Source organism: Triturus cristatus, chromosome 5_1, assembly GCF_964204655.1.
Source record: "Triturus cristatus chromosome 5_1, aTriCri1.1, whole genome shotgun sequence".
In the NCBI taxonomy this organism is placed as follows: domain Eukaryota; kingdom Metazoa; phylum Chordata; class Amphibia; order Caudata; family Salamandridae; genus Triturus; species Triturus cristatus.
Genome location: NC_140587.1, coordinates 323,152,075 through 323,178,692, shown reverse-complemented (window position 1 = coordinate 323,178,692; position 26,618 = coordinate 323,152,075). Strand labels below are relative to the sequence as shown.

General features: G+C 45.1%; 1 protein-coding gene across 1 annotated transcript in view; it reads right to left on the bottom strand.

Moving 5' to 3' along the window:
- SAMD12 (sterile alpha motif domain containing 12) overlaps positions 1-26,618 on the bottom strand; it is a 1,313,302-nt gene that overhangs the window by 296,960 nt on the left and 989,724 nt on the right. The window lies entirely within an intron of this gene.

Genomic DNA, 26,618 nt, shown 5'->3' with positions numbered 1-26,618 from the left:
TTTTCAAATCATTCACATCTACTGCCTTCAGGAGTCCTCGTCATTACTCCAAAGTGGGTGGGGAAGCATAGTCCCCATGTAGACTTCCTTTTGTCTCCAAGACCAGTCTCAATCGAATGTGTTTTAGATTGACTCTTTTCAATACTTGTCAGTAGGTCTTATGCAAGGGCGTCATAACCCCCCCCCCCCCACGCTTTAGCAGCTACAGCGGGGGTGGAGTTATTGATGGGACTTTTCTGTCTGCAACTCAGCAGACATAGGCTCATAAATAACATGAAGGGGTGGGTGAGTGAGGGATAGTATGGGTGGGTGAATATGAGTGAAGGGGTGGATGGATGGCTGAGTGAAAGGGTGGATCAGTAGATAGATGATTGAACTAGTTAAAGGATGGATGAGTGAAAGAATGGATGGATGAGTGAAAGAGGATGGATGGATGGATGGATGAGTGAAAGAATGGATGGATTAATGAAAGAGAGGACAGATGATGAGAGAAAGTATGGATGAGTGAGAAAAAGCATGGATGGCTGGGTGAAAATAGAGATGGATGAGTAACAGGGTGGATGGATGGACGAAGTGAATAGGTGGTTAGATGGTTGAGCAAAAGGATGGATGGACAGATGAGTAAAAGGATGGAATCTGGGAAATCACAAACCCCCAACTTTAGCAGCTACAACAGGGTGAAGTTCTTTATGGGTCTTGTCTGTCTGCAACTTGGCAAACAAAGGTCAGTGAGTGATTAGATAGATAAATGGATGTGAGTGCAAAGGTGGATGGATGGGGGAGTGAAAGGATGGATGGGTAGAAGGATGAATAAAAGGATAGATGACTGAAAGGGAGGGTGGGTGCATGGATGGAGTGAAAGGATGGCTGAATGAGAGAAAGGATAGATGAGTGGAAACATGGATGGATGAGTGAAGGGGTGGATGGAAGGATGAATAAATGGGTTGATCGATGGATGAGTGAAAGAATTGATGCCTAAGTGAAAAGGAGGGTGGATGGATGGACAGCATGAGTGAAAGCGTGTATGGATGAGTGAGTGAAAGGTTGGATGGCTGAGTGAAAGGGTAACGGATGGATGAGTGGATGGATGGAAAGGTAGATGGATGGTGGAAGAGTAGATGGATGGGTGGATGAATGGGTGGAAGGGTGGATGAATTAGTAAAAGGATGGATGGCTGGAGTGAAAGAGAATGATGGATGGATGGAGTAATAGGGTGGAAAGATGGATGGAGTGAATCAGTGGCGTAGCAAGAGGGTGACGGGGGCTGTCCAGCCATCTTTATCAGGATTCTGCTTGCTGTGGTGGGGGTGGGAGGACATACATTTTATCATAAACTTCATATTTCACAGTTGGAAACTGAAGTTTGTTGTTTGGAAATCTTTAAAAATAACTGGGACTATGTCAGATGATTAACCGCATTAGAGAATCCTCAGGGGATTCTGCGCCTTTTTTAATTCCCTTAATAGCAATTACTGTGCGACAGAAGTCACACCATTTTTTTATGTTTTATCACCATTTACATTTTTTTCCTGCGAAAAAAGCAACAGAAGTACACACTCTAAAGCGTTCCTAAACTGGATAAGAACAGTGTGTGCAAAATGCAGATTATGCTGTATAATGGATGAACCTCATCTATATTGAGTTAATTAACTTGCTTCACACACCATCTCACATATAACAGATCCCTACATCACAGATTACTAATCCACCTTCTCGCTTGTACTGAACTATGCATTACCTCACGTGACAGACCTCTAGTTGCACGTCCTGGCTGATAAAGCAGTGGACTGAAAATTTTCAACTTTGCCAAAGAAACTGGCATTATTGTAATATCTATGTATTGTAAATGTTGTTCATAATAGTGTCAAACTTAGAACTGCCCCTAAAATGGGGGGCACCAGTCGATCAAGTTAAGCACCTCCACTCCTCCAGGCAGAAGTTAGACCCATGCCTCTGTGCCCACTGCTTCAGTACCACAGGCTTAACAGGAAAGGCCACTCTGACCCACGGGGACTTGCAGGCAGTCTCACTGCACCCACTCCATGCATCCGGCATCCATCTTTTTTTCTTTGCAGTTTTATATAGCGCAAAGTCGACCCAAAGTTATTGAAGTGCTTTACATGAGCAGAAGTTACATTACACAAGGACACAAGAATTTTTGCTCCTTTTGATTTTTTTTGGCACATGGAGACAATGGGCTAGATGTACGAAACTATTTTTCTCTCGCAAACGGCTTGATTAGCAGATTCGGGCCATTTGCGAACTGCAAATCAGGATGTTTGCAAACACAAATATGCCTTTTCTGATGTACAAAGCCAGAATTGCGATTCAATAACCTTTTTTATCTGGAAGGGGTGTGTTTGGGGCGTCCCTTCCATATACTGATTTGCAGTGGTATGTATGAATGTTTTGTGACCAAAATGCAGTTGCAAAACTTTCACACTTTGCTGTCAACTCAAAGTTGGTGGTAACCCATTTGTAAATTTCTCCTTTGAGAATCGTTAAATAAATATTTTTTAAGAGCAGGCAGTGATCACATGGACCACTGCCTACCATTAAAAAATATAAATGAACCTTTTCCTTTTTAAACTCATCCTGTTTTCCTTAGAGGAAAACAGGCTGCATATTTTTTTTTTTTTTAATGATTGCACCTCACTAGCCATTGTGCACACCCCCCGCACCTGTTCTAGCCGCAGTGCAAGCTGCTCATTCTCCTACATTGCTGCCAAGACCTGGAACGAGCTACCCCTCCACCTTCGAACAGCACCCTCCCTGGCAGACTGCAGAAAGAAACTCAAGACCTGGCTCTTCGACAGAGACGTCGCACCCACAGCGCTCAGATACCCCTAGGGGTGACAGTGCTGGGTCATGCAAATGCTGATTTACTGATTGATTAATTGATATTTACAAGCAATTACAGGCATGGTGGTCTGCTGACCCCAGCAGGCTCTACCAGCGATTAAAGGCCTGCTCTAGAGTTAATACCTTTAACAAGGGACCAGGCCTTTAATGGGTGGTTGAGCCTGCTACGAAGGGCTCTAAGGCTATTAGAACATTCAGCCCCTATAGGGCAGAATGTTCCAATTTGTAAAACAAAGGCCTCACAGAGCCTGAGGGGATTGAAGTCCCCTCGGTCTTCGTGAGTCCTTTTTTTCACAGCAACAGCTGTGAACAAACATTGGAATGTTGGCGCTCTGGGCTTGTACCGGAAATTAGAAGACCTCTTGGTTACTAAATGGTGTTATCAATAAAACACGGACTATAAAATAAGAATGATTCCCCACTTTCTCTCTACACAGATCACTCAAATCAAGAAGATCATGAAGCAGATCTGGCAAATCTTGAAACGTGATCCGTTTTCAATCTCAAGAGTAGATTATTGCAGGGCAACAACAAGAATGCTAGGGTTCTTTAAACTGACGAGCATTCTGACCTTTTACTTAGTTGAAAGGAGCCTTCTGTACTATATCATTGCCATGTATTTCGAATTAATTGAATGAACGATTACCATTTACAAAACCCGTGAAGGCTGTATGTGATATAGTGCAAAAACAACACTTGATGGACAGAATGCAGAACAATGTCATACATTCACCCCAGTACAGAGATCTGGGCCTCATGGGAACAGCCCAGCCCGAACCGCCACGCTAGGTCCTCCATGGACTGGAAACCGGTTTCGGGGTTTCACCCCTCTTCAGCCAGGATAGCTTGATTCCAGTGGCATGGAGAGCACGGGACCCACGTCTGGGCATACCCGTCCCAATCGGGGTAACAAATGCAAAAACAACAGTTGATGGACAGAATGCAGAACAATGTCATACATTCACCCCAATACAGAGATCTGGGCCTAAATCCATCGTTTTTTTGCTCACCATGCCATTCCAGTTTGAACCCAGCCATATGCAAATCAGTCTTGACTTGCATATGGCCATGTCTGAACTGGGGCGGTGGAGTGAGCTAAAGAATGATGATGGATTAAACCCAGATCAGTTGACTGGGGGTGAGTGTTTGATTTGCTCAAATGCTCCGTACATCATCCCCTTTGGTATCGCTTTGTTCGCCCTAAGTTGGCAGGGTATGCCCAGACGTGGGTCCCTAGCTCACTTTGCCACTGGATTCAAGATAGCCTGGCTGATGAGAGTTATGAACCCGAAACCGGTCCCAGGATGCTTGTTTCCGGTCCAGGGAAGACATGGCTTGGCAGTTCGGGCTGGACTGTTCCCATGAGGCACAGGGTCAGACTGATTTGCATATGGCCATGTCTGAACTGGGGAGGTGGAGTGAGCTAAAGAATGATGATGGATTAAACCCAGATCAGTTGACTGGGGGTTAATGTTTGATTTGCTCAAACGCTCCGTCCATCATCCCCTTTGGCATCGCTTTGTTCGCCCTAAGTTGGCAGGGTATGCCCAGACGTGGGTCCCTTGCTCACTTTGCCACTGGATTCAAGATAGCCTAGCTGATGAGGGTTATGAACCTGAAACCGTTCCCAGGAAGCTTGTTTCCAGTCCAGGGAAGACATGGCTTGGCAGTTATGGCTGGACTGTTCCCATGAAGCACAGGGTCAGACTGATTTGCATATGGCCATGTCTAAACTGGGGTGGTGGAGTGAGCTAAAGAAGGATGATGGATTAAACCCAGATCAGTTGACTGGGGGTGAGTGTTTGATTTGCTCAAACGCTCCGTCCATCATCCCCTTTGGTATCGGTATGTGGTATAGTGGCAGGGGTTCAAAGGGAGAAATATGTGAATAGCAAAGCTAGCAGTTAATAGAGAGACAGGTAAATGAATTATCAAATGAAGTCGGAGCATTAAACACATTTTGGTCCAATGTAATTGACGCTTTTGCCCTGCTGGAGACCAAAATTGATTGCTTGGACAATCTGCAGTGAGGTACACAAATGAGAGCGTTTGGAGGTGCAGCTTGACAAGGAGACACAAATATTTACAACAAGACGTCAGAGGGGTGTAAAGGATTCATAAAAAACCCCAAGATGACAAGGCTGACCATGGTGGTACAGGGAGGGTGACACTGGCAATGATGGCAGAGAAAGAGAAACTGCTGAGAGCCCAATAAAAAGACGCAAGAAGATGATGGGAGAAGACGGGTTCATTCTTTCACTGACCTTAGCCCTGAGACGCTGACCATGAAAAGAGGACTAATGGAAGTTCAGTAGAGATTGATAGCAAAAAGGAATTGTGGCATGAGCTAGTTTTTCAGTGTGGCTAGGGATAGACTCTGCTCAGAAAAGTACATGTTTTCTCAAGTGGATTCAGATCCATAAAATCGCTGACGCTTCCTCCAGTTTCAATGACAGGAATACGTTCGAGTTCACCAGTCGGCCCTAAGGTCTGTCATCCGCCCCGTGGTGCTTCACCAAGTTAATGCATCCTGTGGTAGAGTTTGTCTCATCATCTACCTAGACAACATCCTCCTTATGGATTAATGCCCTTGGACCCTCTCTCTGCATCTACAGATGGCAGTCTCTCTCGTGCCATCTCTAGGTTTCATCATAAACCAGCAGAAGTCAATCCTTATTCCCTCTCAGTCGCAGGTGTGCCTGGGGTTTGTAGTGGATCCGGTCTGAGCCACCATCGGTCTTCCCTCCCCATGCCAGTTATCAAGGGTGGTAGGACTTCTGTCACCCTCAATTTAGGCTATTTTCCTGGGGGCCCTACACTATCAGGCCCTCCAACAGCCGAAAGCTGTTCATATCAGGAAGGGTCTCAAGTACTTCCAAATGGTTCATCTGTCAGAGGCAGCTCAACTCACATGGAAGCCTGAAATAATCAGGTGATTTTCCTTTCCCTTCCAAGTCTGGTCGTAGAATCCGACGCTAGTGGCATGGGCTGAGGGGCCATACTTGGGGATTTCTCCACAGGCAGACGATGGTCTTCTCAAGAATTTTGACCTTGAAAACAAGGAGAGGGGCTTGTGCGTTCCAAAGGGACAGAGCACCACAAACCAATGGGTTAAAAAAAGATATTCCCTTTGGAGATACTCAACATAAAGGCAAAACACTTATTGGCCACACGCATTCACAATCATTCACTTTATATTTGATTACAATTCCACTCAGGATGCTGAAGCACTTATTCGAGATATTTAATACACAATATCACAAATACAGTAAAAACATATGTAAAGAATTTCTTTTAAAGAGGTTCATGTAAACTACCTTAAAACCCTCAATATCACATCTATAAGTCAATAGTGCAAATTCATTAAGCAACTCGTTTCCCTGGAAAGGAATATGGTGAGACAGTTGAATTTGTCTTGTTAATGTCAATTCTGGACAAATAGACAGCACCCTCCAGGGGAATGAATTTCCTGTGTTGGTGTTGTTGCTGTCTTTTCCCAATTTGACAGAGTAACATGGTCCACGCACATCAGTTGCCTCAAACTCATGGCAGGATCGTTCGCAGTCCAGGGCTTTGCGTCCTGCCAGGATCTACAGCTCCCAAAGTACTTCAGCTGGCATCCAAACTCGAAGGTGGTGGAAACGGATGCTTTCCTCCAGGAGTGGCAACCGGAACAGGGCTATGCCTTCCCTCAGTTTATGATAATCATGACACCTCTCAGCCCAGGTACAACGACAGATGGCAGAAATTGTCCTAGTAACCCCAACCCGGAGGTCGCAAGTCTGGAATCCAGTTCTTCTGGAACCTGCTTGGGATTTTATAGTCCTTCTATCCTGATCTCCTGAAGGACCTTGAGGGAAATCACCACCATCTAGTGTTGGAGGGGTCTCTGTCTCTTATTGCATGGAGGATTACAGGGAACGATTGAAAGTCTCTGGCCTTTCGAGACAGGCTAAGGCACTCCTCTCCAAGGCATGGGCAGATAGCACCGTCAAGCGTTATGGATCGGCATGGGCTCGATGGCTGGGCTGGTGTCATCAAAGACATCTGGATTCATGTGAATAGACATTGTCCACACATTGAATTTCCTTGCTTCTTTGGCATTGGATGGGCATATAGATCCATCAATAACTACAAAATGCAATTCTTCACTAGTTAATTCCAGATTTTCAAAAGTTGTGTGTTGTGAGGTGTATAAAGAGTTATAAATCTATGACCGCAGACCTCCCCCCCATGGAGAGCGACGGTTGTTAATCACCCCCAAGGAAACTGTTCAAGGCAGCTTCTTCTCCTACCATCGCTAGATGGGTTCGGTGGGCCATGCAGGAAGCTGGCAGTGATACCACGGCATTTGGGGCCCATTCGGCCTGAGGAACCATGGCATCGAAGCGTTGGCCCTTGGGCCCATTTAGAGGATATCCTGAATGCAGAGGACTGGTCTTCGGATTCGACCTATAAGAGGTTTTATTTCAAACCAGTCCCTGGGATTGCTGCTTTGGTTGCCGATAAGCTTCAAACCAGCGTGATCCTCGCCTGCGGTCCTGACATAGAATGAAATATTTCCTAGCTTTCGTTAAAGAAAGTTTCAATTCTATTAAGTACACGGAGGCGAGGATTAACCCACCCGTCATCGTATTTCTCCCTCCCTACAATAAGAATGGTTCATGTTAAGGTGGGTGTATCTGACCCTCTTTGTATTACTTCTTGTGGAATATTGATTATGCGGATTTGTGCCAGTGTTATTATATAGTCAACTTTAGTTTCCAACTTCATATACTTCTGTTCATGTTTTTCCTTCAGGATCTGATGAGTCTAAATAGGAGTAATAATGTTACTGTCTGCAGTTGCAAGAAGAAAGAGGAGGCGGCAACAGCAGCATAGATCTATCAAGGAGCTGTGGCCTCATCTGATTGGACATTGCATACTGTTGAAATGGTGACTTTTCCCAGAAGGGTTATGGGAAATTAGGTTTTTTTGTTGTTCACCAAAAAGGCTGATGTTAATGAAGTGAAGAGAGAACAGCGTAATCCTTGTCTCTCTGTCCTTAATAAAATTGCAACTTTCTGTTACGAAAGTTAGGACATTTTTTTATTTTTGTATTATTCTGATCTTGTGATCGCAGAATATGCAGGTCACAGCCAACATGTGTATTTCCCCTTAGTGGTGCACAGGCTTGGAGCTTTTTCAAGGCTTATACAAACGTGGAAGTGTTATTTATTCATCTTATTTCAACAATGTAATATTTCTCTGCTGTAGGAGATGTATTTACAGGCAATGTAAATAAGACTTAAGCGCAAGAAGAAAAAACATAACTTCAGGAAGCGATTAAAGTGATCCATTTGTGACTTCCCTGATGTTACAGTCACTGTTCTTGCAATTAAGCCTTAAAGTTACAATATGTTTTGTTACAAAGATTTATATTGCGCATGGCTGCCCTAGAAAGGGCTTACCAGCTCACCTGATAAGAAGCCAAAAATGGAAGAATAGAATGCTGTGTTACCTTAAAAAAGCCAGATCTTAAGCTGTTTCCTGAAAGTCAGGTAGGTTGTGTTACCTTGTGTTGCTTGTACAGTTACTGAAAGCTTGTTTTAGAGTGTTTGCCCAAGACAGCAGAAAGAGCTGCCTCCCTGTCTAATTATTGTCGCCAGATGGAGATCCGAGGCATCTGATGGTGGTGGTGGGTGGATGTGTGGGGAGGAAGGTGGGTAGCTTTGTAAAAGAGAGTTGAGAATAGGAGGGCTCATATTATTCAGAACTCAATGAGTGGCACACGATGCCTTGAATCGAATGCGGTTCTCAACAGGGAGCGTATGCAGATTCTGTAGCTTGTTGGAGACAGAGTGAAATTTAGGTAGATGCCTCAGCAGCCGTGCAATAGCAATTTGGATAATTTGCAGTCTATTCCGAACAGCCTTGGTAGTGCCACGATACAAGATGTTGCAGTAATCTAGGCACCAATTGATCAGAGCCTGGCTAATCATCCTCTGGATAGATGGTGAAAAAATCCAGAAGATTTTCTTCAAACTTCTAAGCATACCAAAGCAGCATAATGTTACAGCCCTAACTTGCAGTTCAAAGGACAGCTTACCGTCTATCCAAATCCCTAAACTCTTCACTGCTGGTTCTAGACCTGGAGGCTGTCCAGTGCTGCGGGCCACCAGTGAGTTTGCCAAGCCAGAGATTGTTTGTCAACTATTAAAAACTCTGTTTTGTTGGCATTCACTTTGAGTCAGGTCAAGATCATTCATTCTACCACTGAGTTCATCCAGTTTCAGAACTGGGAAGGATCCCCAACTCAGTAGAGGACAGAGACAAAATCAGTTGCGTGTCATCTGCATACGATAACAGCACCAGCCCATATGTCTCAAGAATGTCCGCTAAAAGACATACATAGATGTTAAAATGGGCAGGATCCCTGAGGGACCCCAAACTCAATCTTAAACTTAGAGGAGGAGGTCTTTTTAGCAGTTAGATCATAAGATTTGCACCCACATGCTCAAGAACTTTGCATCTATTTTAACTCATCTAAGCTCTTATCAAACCACAAAGTAGGGGGTTTCTTTTTGGGTACAGCCACCATTTCCGAGAAAAGGGTATCTAATGCGGTAGTGATCCAAGAGTTGATTTTAGTCACGGATTCTTCCATATTGGTGTCCAACACCAGTATCTTGTGCTTTAACAGATTACAAAAACAACCTTCATCTAATTTATTCCAATGCCTAATGGTTCGTCATCTTATTTTCCTCAAAGGTGATGAGTACTTCACCAACACAGTTACAAGGACCTCATAATAGTCAGTCCAGGTCAATTGAATAGGGGTGTGAACATCCAAGAAAGCTAAATTGGAAAATACCAGATCCAGAATATGTCCTGCTGAGTCGGTTGTGATTCAACTAGCTCAATTAACAGAAGACTTTCCCGGGCATTGACCAAGTTTTATGTAGGAATATGATTGTCCGTATCAAAATGTAGATTCTAGTCTCCAAGTAAATTAATGTTGGCAGACCTCATAGCACAGGGAACAATCACAAAGGCTTCCAGAAAATATTCCCAATCCCAAGGGTCTGGTGATCAAGTATTCCTGAAAAAATGAGGTTTTTGGTAAAACCAATAGAGAACAGGGCTCTTTCACAGTCCGGATTTATAATCTGCTCCATTGAGCAAGGAAGCATAGCTTAAAAATTATCGGTACGCCCCTTCTACTGGCTCTATCAAGTCTCTTAATACAATATCCTTCTGAAAATGCCAAACCAAAATCTGGATTAGCACATTGATTAAACCAGGTTTCTGTTAAGAAAAAGGCATCTAAATTGAAATCTACAATAAAATGAAAAATGTCAGCTTTATGCCTGACCAGGGAGCAACAGTTGAAGCTAAACACATGAATTGTATTCATTCTTATCCCCTTCGGAACTAGTACTCTTCTTAACACCTGCTAAAAACATAAAATCACAGGATTTGCACCAGTCGCCTGGCTTACCAAGGTTAACAGAATACCTGCATCTAGAAGCCAACATAAATCGAAGAGCGAGCAGTTGGGCAGACTAGTATAGGGTAATATGGCTTGAAAAACTGGCATAATCCCTGGCCACGTGGGCCGTCCAGGTGTAGACGGGTGCAGATGGGCTTGCCTTTGGTGCACAAGCTGCGCATGTCCATGCATGAGCCCTCTTTTTATGGTGAGCGTAGCTTGAAAATAGGGTCATGTGCAGCCAACTAGAATGCATGCAATCAAAATGTCCCCCAGGTATGGAACAGCCAAAATGGCTGCTGTAGCACGACTCCCTCCACCAGACCCGGCCTTTAGCATGGGCAAGCTGGGCCCAGGCCCAGGGCGCCAGTTTTCTGAGGGTTAATGGAGCTGTGTGTATTAAAGTTATGCCAGCGTGCCCTCCTCTTCTTGCTCCAGCCTTGTCCCTGCCTGTCCATTTCTGTCTGATTTGCTAGTTTAAAGTCATTTTAGTCCTTCAATATCATATGGCCAGTGATGTTTTTAACATCACATTAGCCTCCTCTTCCTTGCCCTCCCTTCACCCTCTGACCCCTTCTGGCATACATCAACAATGCCATCACCTGTGCGAGGCAGCTAAGCTATCGGTGATTTAGGTGAACTAGGGGAGGTCGGGGGATCTTTGTGTTCAGGGCCAGTCCCCGCTCAAACTGACCAGGGAACACAAAAAGGACCCCCTACTGCCTCATTTAATTCACTACCATCAGCAAGGGCGGCAAATTTCTCTCTGCCCACGCCCAGGACACTATCTTAGCAAAGACTGGCTCTGCCCTCCACAACTGGCCACAGATCGGGCCGGGGTGCAAAGCGCCAGTGAGCAGCAAACAAAAGTAACACTCAGGTATTCTCCTCTCACATTGCCTCCAATTACATCTACTTAAGCAGACAGATATCACATTGACTTCCACGCACTCAAACAACTGCTTAAAATTGTAGGTTTGTCAAATTTGACAAAGTTGTAACTATGCCTGGCTTTAAAAAGCTGTTTTCAAATGGGACACAGTTTGGGCGGGTGGCAGATTTGCACTAACCATAGACTCATTATTGTAAAGTGCCCCCCAGCAGTTCATGGATCATTGTGTCCAACTACCTGCATGGGCGTGATGGACAGCACCATATGAAGTACTCAAAGGATGCAGCGTCATGCCTGCTGCCCAACCAGTGCTAATAAACTAGATACGTTCCTGGAGTGAGTGTGGAAGATTGTTTACACTTCAATGGCATGGGTTGTTTGCAGAAAACTGTTTAGGAGGGAGAAAGAGACAACATCCTACGATTTATCAATAAAACATACCCTCAGAGAGTTGGCCTGGCTGGACCCAAACATGTCTCCCGTTCCAGGTAACGCGAAGTGACGCTGATGAGTCGGCTAATCCCCGGGTTTGATCCGTCCTCCTCCGGAACCGAAGATGCAATTCCAAACTATTTAGTTCGAAAATTAGATTACATCTGAAAATTGAATCAGTGGCCACAGAGCCATTTCATATTCATAATACTGTGTGGGGGTAAAGGTTACTCATAACATGGACCTATACGACAACAAATTTGTGCGGACGACCCAAATCGATTCATAAGAGCTTGGCGGTGAAAGTTACTTACAACGCATGTCACCCTTCCCTCTGCGCTGTACATCCAACGCAGAGCCCGAGCCCCGGGACGCGGAGGCATACAGCTGCCGCGGAGTGATGCAAAATTAAAGAGAGAATGAATTGTGCCATCTCATTTAATCACACCTGGTGCCTCTATCTTTCAATAACAGCACCCTGCTACACTGTGTCAAATTGGATTTAAAAAATGAAATCATGCTTGCGAAAAATGAATTAACTCTTTCGCCGCCAGTCCCCCGCACGCCAGAAGCTAAAAACGGTAATGACAAGATTGGATTTTTTTTACAGAGAATTCATTGGACACAGATCCGAGAGCTGAGCGGGCAGCAGAGGAACACAGCGCTGTGGAGAAACTGAGAGTAAGACCCTGGACTACTTGACCTGCAGCACGTTTCCAAAGAATGCCTGTGGCAAGGTGGGTGCACCGGTGCATCTATTTTATTCACGCTTTCTCTACTATAGCCTCAAAAATGAGTGCCAGTCTCCACCACCTGCACAAGATACGCATTGCATCTTTACCCCTTTCTTCCTGCTTGACCAAAATGGCGCGCACCACAGACTCTTCCCCGTGGGTGAGTGCGCGTGCTGTGCGTATCAAAGCACCAATAAATAAATAAACCGGGAAAGAAGGCCCCGTGGACCATGTGTTTCTTGCAGATGCATGATTCATGACACGCCGGGCCATGTGTTCTTTACACATGCTTCAGAACTCAGGCGCACGTCAGATCACATAATACCCGTGCAATGATCTCTTCTCAGACGCTGCCCCGTGCCGTCCGGCAGTTCTTTAGACAGTCAGGTCTCATTTGGTACCACAAGCATCACCGAGTGCGATTACCCATGGCCCGGGGGTGTTCAGGCGCTGCCTCCCGATAGTGCGAGGCGAGCATTCATAAATCACTTTTTATAATGGACAGCGAGGTGCTTTCTGCAATGCAAGAAGGAAAGAATAGCCAGGCCTGGGCTGCCGCCAGAGTCTGAGGGCGACAGAAAGTACACCTAATTACAAGCGGTGCGGGAGAATAATGAATGTGAGAGCACAGGCAGCAGAGCAGCGGATTTTTTGCAAACTTTGAAAATTAAATCAGAGATGAGGAACAGCTGGAAGGAGGCCTTTGTTGCCGCCATGCTTGAGCAATGCCATCTAGGGAGGCACTGGGCACAGAACATTACATGAAAGTAGTGAGAATAGAAGCTGCAAATGAGGGATTGACGCTGTGCCTTCCATTAGCATTCTTCCTAAGTATGCTGTTAGATCAGGTATCAGGTGGCCAAGTCTCGCCTGGTTGCATGAAACATACAGGGGTCTACTCACAAAAGACATTTTTTAGTATCTAATGCAGTAAGTACTACATAGTAGCGGCCTCTACTAAGGGGCCGATTCCGATCTCGGTCGGAAGTGCACCGAATCGGGTTCGGCCGGAAAAACTACGAGCAGTACGCGTGTTTTCCAGCCGACTCGTACAGCTGTACAAGCGAGCAAGTACGATGCGAGCTACATGAAATTCACCGACCGACTCGTTTCTGGGTCCGAACCGCTCCGTACGTCCCGGTCGGAAGCTAACCGTGGCATGCAATGGATGCGATTTACAACCGAGCCAGTACGATGCACGCGTCGGACAGCCTGTGCGAGCCGGAGTGTCCGGCTCGCAAAAGCTCCTGGAGTCGGACTTTGGGACGTGGACCCCCTGACACCCGAAGCCCTACGACTCGGACACAGGGGGAGACCTATGGGTCTCCCCAACACAGCCATGTACGGTGCGGGTGGCACCAACGCGTACCCACTGTAGGGGGCGCACTTGTTTGAGACGTACCAATTCAGTCAATGGGAGCCCATGTACGCATCGTACGACCGGCTCCCATTGACTTCTATGGGAGTCCGACCGAACCGAGTCCGACAGCATACGGCCGCATCGTACTCGCTCGGTCGGACTGCAGGACTCCGGCTCGGTCGGAAAACACTCCGGATCCGACTCGGTCGGAGTGCTTTCTGACCCGGATCGGAATCGGCACCTAAATGTGGGTGGTGAGGCGGGCGGAGGGTGCAGAGGAGCGGAGGGGGAATAAAATGGATACAAATAAACAAACTTACCTGGGTGCCGTTGGGTGCTGCTGGCTCTGCTCCGCCTCCTCTGCACCGCAGCAGAAAGCTCCCAGCCTCCTAAAACCCCCTGTCCAATCACAATGCTGCCTTAAGCAGCGTTGTGATTGGTCTGAGTGCTCTGGATCGATGCTCAGACAGGGGCTTGGAGGCTTTGCATGATCCCCACGAGGCTGTGTAATGCAGCCTGGTCGGGAAGATGCAAAGTGCCTATGACGTTTTGACCGGCCCTCTTGGGTCGGTCAAACCATCATGTACACTTTAGAGTGTACTTTACATTAATAATTGTATGTGGAAAATTTTAATTGATGATTTATGTGAAGAATTGGGGGAAAGTTTTTATAAAATAACGAGTCTGCTCATTTAATTCTGCTATTGGCACCTTAGTTTGCGATTTGCACATTACCATTAAAGGAGCTGTGTTCAATGCTCCAGGGGGACACATCAAAGGGCTTTCCTGCGCTAGTGTGCGGTCGAGTTGCGACGCCAACCACGCCCACCACTCCTTTTTAGAGGTGGATGACGCGGCCACGCATTAGACAAGCCTCTCGCCGTTCATTAGCGGATCGATGAGGTTGCAGCGCAGTACGAGGAACTGTTTTTACTTGCTGATAATTGTATGTGGAAAATTTTAATTGATGATTTATGTGAGGAATTGGGGGAAAGTTTTAATAAAATAACGAGTCTGCTCATTTAATCCTGCTATTGGCACCTTATTTTGCGATTTGCACATTACCATTGAAGGATCTGTGTTCAATGCTCCAGGGGGACACATCAAAGGGCTTTCCTGCGCTAGCGTGCGGTTTAGTTGCGACGCCAACCACGCCCACCACTCCTTTTTAGGGGTGGATGACGCGGCCGCGCATTAGACAAGCATCTCACCGTTCATTAGCGGATCAGTGAGGTTGCAGCGCAGTACGAGGAACTGTTTTTACTTGCTGATAATTGTATGTGGAAAATTTTAATTGATGATTTATGTGAGGAATTGGGGGAAAGTTTTTATAAAATAACGAGTCTGCTCATTTAATCCTGCTATTGGCACCTTATTTTGCAATTTGCACATTACCATTGAAGGAGCTGTGTTCAATGCTCTAGGGGGACACATCAAAGGGCTTTCCTGCGCTAGCGTGCGGTCTAGTTGCGACGACAACCACGCCCACCACTCCTTTTTAGAGGTGGATGACGCGGCCGCGCATTAGACAAGCCTCTCGCCGTTCATTAGCGGATCGGTGAGGTTGCATTGCAGTACGAGGAACTGTGTTTACTTGCTGATAATTGTATGTGGAAAATTTTAATTGATGATTTATGTGAGGAATTGGGGGAAAGTTTTTATAAAATAACGAGTCTGCTCATTTAATCCTGCTATTGGCACCTTATTTTGCGATTTGCACATTACCATTGAAGGAGCTGTGTTCAATGCTCCAGGGGGACACATCAAAGGGCTTTCCTGCGCTAGCGTGCGGTCTAGTTGCGACGCCAACCACGCCCACCACTCCTTTTTAGAGGTGGATGACGCAGCCGCGCATTAGACAAGCCTCTCACCGTTCATTAGCGGATCAGTGAGGTTGCAGCGCAGTTCGAGGAACTGTTTTTACTTGCTGATAATTGTATGTGGAACATTTTAATTGATGATTTATGTGAGGAATTGGGGGAAAGTTTTTATAAAATAACGAGTTTGCTCATTTAATCCTGCTATTGGCACCTTATTTTGCGATTTGCACATTACCATTGAAGGAGCTGTGTTTAATGCTCCAGGGGGGCACATCAAAGGGCTTTCCTGCGCTATCGGGCGGTCTAGTTGCGACGCCAACCACGCCCACCACTCCTTTTTAGAGGTGGATGACACGGCCGCGCAGCGGACGCGTGCAGCGGGCGCGCCGCTGGCGCGCCGAAGGTGCGCCTAAGGCAGGCCCGTCTGCGCCCGTCCGCGACCAGCCGCGACCAGGGGCCAGGAACCCTGATCCTCTACCTAGGAAAGTGCCTTTTTACACTCGCGATCAGTTGCTGGCTCATAGACACAGTCCACAGCTTTGTTGTCTACAAAGGGTACTAATAAATGCCCTCAGTGCTCTTTTCAACTGCTCCCCTCCTCTATCTTCATCAATGCTTGGTCCCAGTTGACATCAACCTTTAACTTGGCTCTTTTGAATTGTCGCTCTCTACCCAAGCACACCACAGAACTGTGTTTATTGTTAGATGAATATGACCTTGATGCTTTGTTGCTTACTGAAACTTGGCTGACTGATTCCTCTGACCCTGCGGTAGTACAAGCTCTTCCCGCTGGCTACCTTATCCAAAGACTTGATCGTGAACATAACAGGGGCGGAGGTCTAGCCATTATTTATAAAGATAAATTTAATTGCCGTATGTCTGCTAATAATATCACCAACTGTGAAAGTGGTCTTTTTTCTCTAGGCTTTTCCCCCACATGTACCTTTACTGGCGTTCTTATTTATCGCCCACCTGGACATAATGGCCACTTTATTAAGGATCTCCCGGATAACATCGCGAGATTGGTTAGCTCCTTCTCCAATTTCTCTGTTTTAGGAGACTTTAATATACATTACGATAAGGAATCCGCTACAGATGCGGAATCTGTCGTTGATAGTCTAGGTGCGTTGGCTGTTAAGCCTAAAGTTTCCAGTCCCACACATCAGAAAGGTCATGTTTTGGACCCACTTTTCTCTAATATTAATAATCTGAGAGTAGGAAAGCTTATTCCCCTCCCTTGGACTAATCATTTTCTTATTCCTTTCGCCTGGACGCACCAGAATGGTGTGCCACCACGGGGGGAGTCAAAAAGGTGGAATAGGAACTGGTCCAAACTGGACACTAAGGGCTGGGCATCGATCTTTGAAAAATCTAAACCTGTTATAGGTAATGACCCCGAGACAGCTAATAGTTCTGTGAGCCAATGGCTGGAAATGTCGTTAGACTCGCTAATTCCGAAAAAATTAATGACCAACAAAAAAGATAATCACCGCTCAGAATGGTATAATGCCAAACTAAGAGAGTAGAAACAAACCTGTAAGCGTCTGGAAAGAAGGTGGAGAAAGAATTTCTCTGTTATTGAGAAATCTAAATATAGGAAGGCCATTAGTATTTACAAGGCTGAGATCAGGCTGGCCCAAGTAGAATTTTATGCTAATAAGATCTGTTCGGCCCATAATTCCCCTCGGGAAATTTTTAGAATTGCCAAATACCTTCTTAAGCCCCCCGAGCCCCCCCTCCCTTCTGATGACCCCTTAGGGAGATGTAATAAGCTGGCTCATTTCTTTTTCAAAAAAATCAATAACATCTACTCTGCTTTTCCTCCCCCTTCTGGGCTAATAGAACCTCCTCACCAAGATGGTCTAGTTAAATCCTCTGGCCCAATTATTGAGACCATCCCCCCCATGGACCTGGAATCTTTAAAGGCCTATACTCATCAACTGAAATCTGGCTCCCCCAGTGACGTTATAGCCCTGGCTTTTATTAACCAGGTCTTTGACTCCATTAGCTCAATTGTTCTGGAGCTCATTAACTTGTCACTATCTACTGGGATTGTCCCTTCCCCATGGAAACGGGCTATGGTCCGAGCCCTTTTAAAGAAACCTACTCTGGATCCGGAGATCTTTGCCAACTATCGGCCAATCTCATTGTTGCCAGGATTCGCAAAGATCTGCGAAAAATATGTTAATCTGACCCTCTCTACCTTCCTGGAAGAAAACGATTGTTTACATTCTTCCCAAACTGGCTTCCGACCGTAGCAGGGCACTGAAACTGCCTTCTTAGTAGTGGTTGAGGAATCAAGGAAAATTCTTGATGTCGGAGGATCCGCAGCTATAATATTACTTGATCTTATCGCGGCCAGCTCCTGATCAATAGACTCCGGGAGGTCAGGGCTTCCGGGGCCCTACTCAAATGGCTTGAGTCATTCCTTAAAGACAGATCTTTTCAAGTCTTTGAGGATAATTTCATATCTGACAGAATGCCGGCACATTGTGGGGTCTCTCAGGGCTCCTCCCTGAGCCCTACGCTTTTCAATGTATACATGCGACCTCTGGCAGAAGTAGTTAAGCCTTTTGGGGTCATGATCGTCTCATACGCAGACGATACACAGCTAATTGTGTCCCTTAATCAGCTGTATGATAATCAGTTCTGCCTGGCCAGTTGTCTGGAGAAAGTGTCCGCTTGGATGGATAACTCTTTTTTAAAACTAAATGCTGCTAAAACTGAATTGATGTTTCTGGGTAAGCCCATGAACATCAACCCGGATGTTTTTTGGCCTAAATGCCTAGGTGTTATGCCCACACCCAAGGAACACATAAAGAGCCTTGGGGTTTGGTTTGATCTCAAACTAGAGTTCAAGGAGCAGGCATGTAAGGTAGCTGCTGCCTGCTTCGGTATCCTCAAAATGATCAGGAAAATCCTACTCTTACTTCCTTTTAATGCAGGGAAACTGTTGGTTCAGGCCCTGATTATATCCCGGCTCGACTACGCCAAGGTGCTCTATCTCGGCTCGGCGGGAGCCACTATTAAAAAGCTTCAAGTAGTACAAAATTGTGCCGCTCGTGCCCTCATGCAAGCTCCCTACCAATCTTCGGCAAAGCCTTTGCTCACTTCGATGCACTGGCTTCCGGTGTCCGAGAGAATCCAGTTTAAGGCCCTTTGCATTGCCCACAGGATTCTGTCCTCCTCTGCACCTCCAATCCTGAGGGCTATCATTTCCCTCTATGTTCCGAATAGATCTTTACGCTCAGGAAAGAAATGCCTTGCTACAGTGCGCCGAGTTAACCGAGTGCGGAGTGGTGATAGAATGTTTTCTATTATATCCCCGAAAAGCTGGAATCAGCTCCCAGACCATGTTCGCCTTGAGTCGAACCATCTTTCCTTCCGTAAAACGCTGAAGACCCTGCTGTTTCCCTGATGCCCTTATGGTGGGTGAGTGGTTTTGTCATTAGCGCTGGGAGGCCTTTGGTAGCCATGCGCTTTATAAATACCTATTCATTCGCTCCTCCGCCTTAGAACCTAAAGGGTTAGAGATACGTTTATCTACACTGAGGTGTAACTCCACAATCAGAAATGGTGAACAGCAAAACCCGTGTACAATTACACCTAGGTATAGCAGTAAATATACATGTGCATATTTCCTTTTTTAAATAGGCCCCATAGACCTTTAATTGGGGGAGGGGGTGTTAACAACAGGATAATTCCCACCAAGGATTTCCTTGGGACATCAAGCAAAAGACAGGGTGGAAAACTTCACAACATGCAACATCTTCAGTCTCCTCCCCTAAGTAACCCAAAAATATAATTTATGTTCTGTTCTGTCCCCCTGACACTTGTTAGTGTATTCCCCTTTAACAAATGCCCAGAATACACTTCATGCCCTGCAACTATCCACAAAACCTTTACCCCATTCCAATATATTATTTTTAAAACTACACCTGGTGTACTGCTGCCTTCCCCCATCCAGTCTCACTTCCTCCTTCACCGCCCATACCAATATTTAAGAAAGTGTAATATCTTCAACAATATGCGCATTTCCGCCCTTATCAATCTGTACATCACCAACCTCACCCTGCCCACTGCGTTTCTAGGCGGCGCGGCACTGACAGCGGTTCTTTGAGAGGTGTTCACCAGCGCATCCTGGAATATCCCCAGTGAGCGGGGGTATGCACAGCCATGCACTGCTAGAGGAGGTTACTGTTGACATGCCTCTCCCTCTTTGGTTTTATGGAGACCAGAGAGAGGCCAAGACACAGTGGCCTGTCAACCATCATTCCACCCCCCCCTTCACGTCTCTGAACCGGACACAGATAAATCCAATAGGTCTGGGTGTGGTTTATGGCATTGAGCTGTAATAGCTATATGTTTTTGAATGAAAAGCCTGTTTTTTCTATCTGTGGTTTGTGTGAAAGTGCGACGTGGTAAGATTGCTGGCAACATAATAAAAGAACTATTGAGAAGACCTACAGAATTAATGCCTTGGGACACAATTAAACACATTAGCACAAAAGGCAGTGCAAGAACACCTGTGTATTAAATACTATTTCGCCTTTGATCTGTATGTTCATAGCCTATCACTAGGGCTAACAATGAATACTAAAGCAAGAAATAACATTACATTTAGATTAAACCAGAAAATGTTGCTAATCACTTAAAGTAAAAAAAAATATTGTTGAAAAAACTACATTTTACTACAGTGCATTTAATAACACAAATTACAAGTGTAAGTTATTTTAGGAGTAATCTCTTTACACAGATCTTTTGCATTTAAGAAAAAATACTACACCCCATCTGCCATTTTAAACAGTGCGCCAGCTTCCATTTGTTTCACGACCAGCTTCAAGATCTATAATCTATAAAACTCTTCCTTCATTGGAGAGCCCCGCATGCTCCAGGGTTCCATTAGAAAACCTACAATCTATGAAAAGAAATGCATGTTTTCTTAAGATTATTGTTCCGTTTACCATTATAGCCATATGTTCTTATTGCATGTTGGTATATTTTTATACAGCCTTTTCATCAAGAGGTCATTTCACAGTACCTGTGGGATGCTGATCTGGTCGCCCAATGGACTACTATATCTATTTGATGGGACCAGGATCTGTGATCGTCCCAGGGGTCACAGGTTTGAATTCAGGCAGGTCTACTCAACATTTCATCCATTAGGAATAGATAAGAGGAGTAAAACTGATCTTGGTAACTATAAGCATCCGCTATCTGTCAATAGTACCAAGCGATTCTGAGGTAAGCAAGTGATTTAAAAATATGCCTGTTCATTTATGCTAAGTCAAGTAGCTTTGTAGGTGTGAGGTACTATGGACAGTGAAGCAACATCCACAAGCCACCTGATAAACCAATGTTATCCTGACTGTGAAAGGCTTTGCGGTGCAGCATACATGAACAGCAGGTTTCAATATGGGGCAAATCCCCTGAGAAAGCAGTGTTTCAATGTGTTATTCAAAATAGTCACCATTCCCCTCCGGTAATTATGAAGCCAAGAAGGAAAACATCTGGCTGTTCAGCATTGCAAAACAACACACTCACTTAATATACCTCTTTCAGGGGCGTGGCTTCAGGGGGGTGTCTGGGGTGTTAAACCCCCCTAATAAATTCATTATTTAGTAAATAGTCCGGTACAGGAGCTTTCTGTTGGGTATGGTAAGGTGTCTGCCAGATTTCACTTGGGATTTTTAAATACTCATGGAGACAAAAACACACACTCTTCTGTTTTGAAGGTCTTAAAACATGTTTTTTTTTACAAAATACTGTAATTTAAGTACCCCTCATAAATCTACACCCTTTTTCCTTTCCACTGGCCCTCAAGGTCTCCTCGTGGCTGCTCTCATGTAATAATTAACATAATATGCCAGCGTGATTGTTGGAAAATCTGAAGCTCACACCCCCCTCAGTCTTACTGACCAAGCTACGACCCTGACTTCACAACCATCACAACAGTAGAAGTGCACCATCAGAAGTTCAAATATTTATTTTCTGTGGATTACACTCACTTTTCTGCTTGCCACCATCGAGCCCTGCTCTCTTGAACTAAATAGCTGAGTGTCTCCACACAATCAAGCACTAACATGGCCTAAATCTCAGCTCATCCCAAGCTGAGAAAACATCTCCATGCCTCCCTGGAATGTAAAATATTTACCTACACCAATTTCTTCCCATCCAGCTTTCTCCTTTTCCCCAAAAACCTGTCCTTGCTTGACAGTAAAATGCTCCACATCACCCCCACCACTGCACATCTACCTACTCAGCATGTGTAAAGTCAGTATGTTCATAATGTTCCACGCCACCAAGACCCTACACAACGCCATGGGCATTAACAAACTGGTCTACTGCTTAAGCCTTCAAAACAATGTCACCACTCTTACATTCTCTGCTGCCTTTTTCCTATGTACCATAGACTATAGTCTTTGCAAAATGTCGCGTGAGCAATAAATAGAAATACTGAGCTGGAGTACATATATTACGATAACAAAACACATTTAAAGACAGTCAGGAGATGGCTTCAGAAGGGTGCAGAGAGGCCCACAGATCTTCTGGGGTACCTGGGGATGGTAGTGAGGAGAATCCTCCACCATGGGAGGGGTTGGTGTACACAGTGATGCTGGTGGTCCTCATTCAAATGCTTTAGGCTTGTGTCAATTTGCTGTGTGCATGTACACCTCATGTTCCCACCTTTGTGGTTGCTGAGGACCCTGTAAGGAAAGTTGCAGTTTAGGGCTACAATCATACTTCAACCTGTCGACAAGCAAGAACAAAACAAACATTCAGTTTGCATGGGTACGTGCTGGAACCCCGCCAATGACTGAATTCGGGCTTCAAATCGAAGCATACGGCATCACGATGGTCTAATGAAGATTTAAAATCTGATAAATTTGCCAAAAATACTGAGGAAAGGCAGGAGTACAACCTTATACACAGACATTATCTTGACAACATAAAATGAGCTAAAAAAGATATATTAGCAATCGTAGTAACAAAGCCGCAAATTCTAACAAGGAACTGTACAAAATATTTAAGGAATTTATTAGTCCTCCCTCCTGCCAGTCTGAAAGCCCAGCTTCAACTGAATGGGCCAACGAACTCTCTGCAAAATTAATACCATTTATAACATCTTTCCTAATTCAACCACTGAATACCATGAGACTGCGCCCGTCAGCAATCCAGAACCGGTCCCAAATTATCTAAATGAATTCACGGAACTCACCGAGGAGGGCGTGAGTCTTGCCCTCTACAAAATAAAATCAGGCTCCCCGCGCGACCCTGTCTCACCCCATATTATGCCCAGCATTGCCTCAGCTCTCCTTAAAAGTCTAACTGACCTTTTTAATTTGTCTTAAATTAGTGGAAACCTTTCCCATAATCTGGAAGGCAGCTAGGGTCAAACCCATCCCGAAAAAGGCTTCTATTGATCCTAAAGAACCTAGCAATTATCGACCAAACTCTCTCCTTACCTACTATCGAAAGGTTTTAGAGTCCTTGGTCAACAAGCAACTTACAATCTTCCTGGAGAATAATAAACTGCAGGACCCCTCTCAATCAGTGTTTAGGGCTGCCCACAGCACCAATACTTCGCTGATAGAGGTAGTTGACAATATTAGACTGGCCCAGAACAACTGTCAGTCAGCTATGCTAGTCCTACTTGATCTGTCGGCAGCGTTTAATACCATCTCCCACAGTACTCTAATACACTGACTGTGGGAGAAATGAATTAGGGGAAATGCCCTAAATTGATTGAGGAGCTACCCAACGGACCACACTCCGTTGGACCAAACTGGTACCTTCGTCTCCCAAAGTCGGGCGATAGATAAATGAGTCCCCCAGGGATCTATCCTTAGCCCCACCTTTTTTAATCTTTATGTGGCACCCCTGGCAACGGTGATCAGATCCCACGGGTTTGACACAGTGTCGTATGCAGACGACAAGAAACTACTGATCACCCTGGACGCTGATCCATCCGACACTAAACTCAGATTCACAAACTGTATGGTCCACATCAATTCCTGGATGCAAACTAACCACCTCCAGCTTAATGTGAGTAAATCTGAGATCATCCACTTTGGGAAGGACATTGGATACTGGTCTACTGACTGGTGGCCTCAGAAGCTTAACCCCTGTCCGTCCCCTACATTTGTAGTTCTCAACCTAGGAATGATGATCGACAACAAACTGTCCATGAAAGACCATGTCAACCATGTAGCAGGCATTTGCTGTGGATTAATGCGGAGCCTACGCAAGGTTTTCCAATGGATTCCAATTGAGTCAAGGAAACTGCTTGTGCAATCAGCAAACTCGATTACAGGAATGCTCTTATGGCTTCTATTAAAGAAGAGCTTCTCACTAAACTTCAGGTGCTACAAAATACCGCCGCCAGTGTAGTTCTAAACCTACCATCCCGGTTTCCGTCAGCTCCAAACTTGAGAGTCCTCCACAGGTTTCCCATCAGGAAACAAGTCAGTTTCAAGATCATCAGTCTGGTACATAAAAGCATCTTTGGGAATGGGACTAGCTATTTGGCAAACAAACTCAACTGGTACCTGCCCAGCAGAACCCTTAGATCAGGAACCAAGTTCCTCCTTACTCCTCTTAGGATACGCACCGCCAGGAACTGTGGGAAATCGTTCTCACATCTTGCTCCCACTCCCCTTGTAGTTACGCATGGTCACCGATCATCACCTGTTTAGAAAAAGGCTAAAAACCTGGCTTTTTGGATCACCTTTCTCTCTTCTGCTGTTGTCTCCACCTTACATCCATGGTTTTAACTAGCACTTTGAGACCCTTGGGTGATATGTGCGCTTAATAAAATCTTGTAACATAACATAACAAATTCTACCTGCCAAAGTAAAACTTTTAGATGTCTTAATTATCAAACATGGTTACGGATTGTAATTACCCTGGGTAGTTTTCCATTCACTCGTTTTCACTCCTCTTTCCTTTACAGACTCACATGTAAACCAGTCTTAGCCGTGCCCTGAAAGGGGCAGTCCAGACAAACTGCTGAGTCACAGCCACTTGGATGCCGAACACAAGAAACCCCAGTCACATTCAGTCTCATTGGGCCTCATCAATTCAGTTCACGTGTTTTACTGAGCGCATGGCTACCTGAGACAGGCTTCTCAGAACTTTGAACCCTAGTTAGAGAGGTAAGTGTTTAGGTGTACAGATAGGGTTTAAGTTGCTTTCTCAAACTTATTAGGTTGTCGTCTAGCCTATGGCTGGTCGGTAGGGAGTTTCAGAGTTTAGGGGCAATGTAGGTGAACGAGCGGCCTCCGCCTCTGGCACCCTTAATCCTGGGGATGGTGAGAAGGCCTAAGTTGTTTGATCTAAGATCTCTATTGGTCTGGTAGAGATTGACAAGATGATGAGGGATACATGGACCTCCATTGAATTTTGCACAATGTGCGATGCAAAGTGCTTTGAATTGTAGCATTTTGCTTATTGGCAACCAGTGAAGGGTGGTATCGGCCGCGCATTCTGATGGAGTTTTGGGACTGCCCAATAGTATATGAGCTGCTGCATTTTGGATGATTTGCAGTTTTTTGATGACAGCGAGTAGGCTCTCCAAATAGTTGGAACTGCTGTAGTTGAAGCAAGATAGAATGAGTCATTAGACCACTGTTCTGCCCACCTTCATCAGGAGCCATTTCAGGGCCTTCCTCAGTACTCTAAGGAGGCGGATGCAGCTGGGTGCAACCTTCTGTGCCTGGGAGGTCATAGTAAGATGTTTATCCAATGTGATCCCCAAACCTTTCACTTCTGTTTTGGGGAATGGGCGTTTACCTAGGGACAGAGGCCTGTTACGTTGGCCCATAATGATGGGTTGTTGCCGACTCCCAAGACCTACATTTTGTCCCCATTTAACTTTAGTTGGTGACCTGCTCTAGACAAAGGTTTAGTTTTTAAGATGTGGAGCCTTCGTTGGGTGAGACAGAGAAAGAGAGACGATAATCTGTGTATCTTCTGTTTATGATACGATGGTGAAACCCAATGAACAGATGTCAGATAGAGGGTGGACACACAGATGGAAAAGCATGGGGCTCAGGGAGGAGCCCTGTGGCACTCTACATTTTAGCTGATGGCTTGTAGAAAGAAAGGGCCCCTTGCTGACCCGGAAGCTCCTATTGTTAAGGAATGATAAAAGCAGTTTCAAAGCGCTAACTCACTTCTTCCAGTCTGCAAAGTAGGGTGGGATAGGAGACCGTATCAAAGGCCGCTCTAAATCAAGGAGAATAAGTTCTGCTGATCCACCCTGGTCTAGGACCTTTTTGAGATCCCCCATGGCCAAAAATGAGTGTTGTTTCCGTGCTGCAGCCTGGTCAGAATCCCATTTGAGTAGGGTGCAGTATGTTGTTTGATTCCAGGAATTCTGCGACATGTCTGTTTATCACCTTTTCTAAGATTTGGAAGTAGCGAGATAGGTCTATAGTTTTCAACCAATGAGATGCAGCATGGGTTTCAGTGGCTCATTGAACTATAGGGCTCATGGTTGTGCAGCCATGTGCTATTTAGGACGCGTCAGAGAGGAAAACCAAAAAGTAATGAATGCAAGTGGTTGCATTAATCAGAGCCACGTGCAAACAATTCAATTCAGTTTCGATATACACTTTTAATCTTCTTTTGTGATCAACAGAGTCAAGAGCAAATAAATAAACGAGAAATAACAATACAAAATCCATGTTAGTTATTGTGTTTGTCCAGCAATGCAGTGTAACGAAAAGGTTACCAGATATTAAAAGAAGGTTGTATGAGAAGAAAGAGGGATGGTGAGTGAGAGACAGGATTTCGGCAGCATGATGCAAGCATAACAAAAGATATAAGTGTACAAAGAAGGATTATTTAGATGGACTCAGACTGAGGCAACATGTTGTGGGACCAGCAGCTGGTACCCTTGGATTTCAGTTGATTTTGCTGAGGCGCCAGGCTTCCCATAAGAAACGCTAAGAGGGGGTTAGTTAATCTGAGCTCTGATTTTATTTTTACTAAGGGCCATTTTGATACCTTCTGGATTTGGTGGCGGGGCATCAAGAAGTAAATT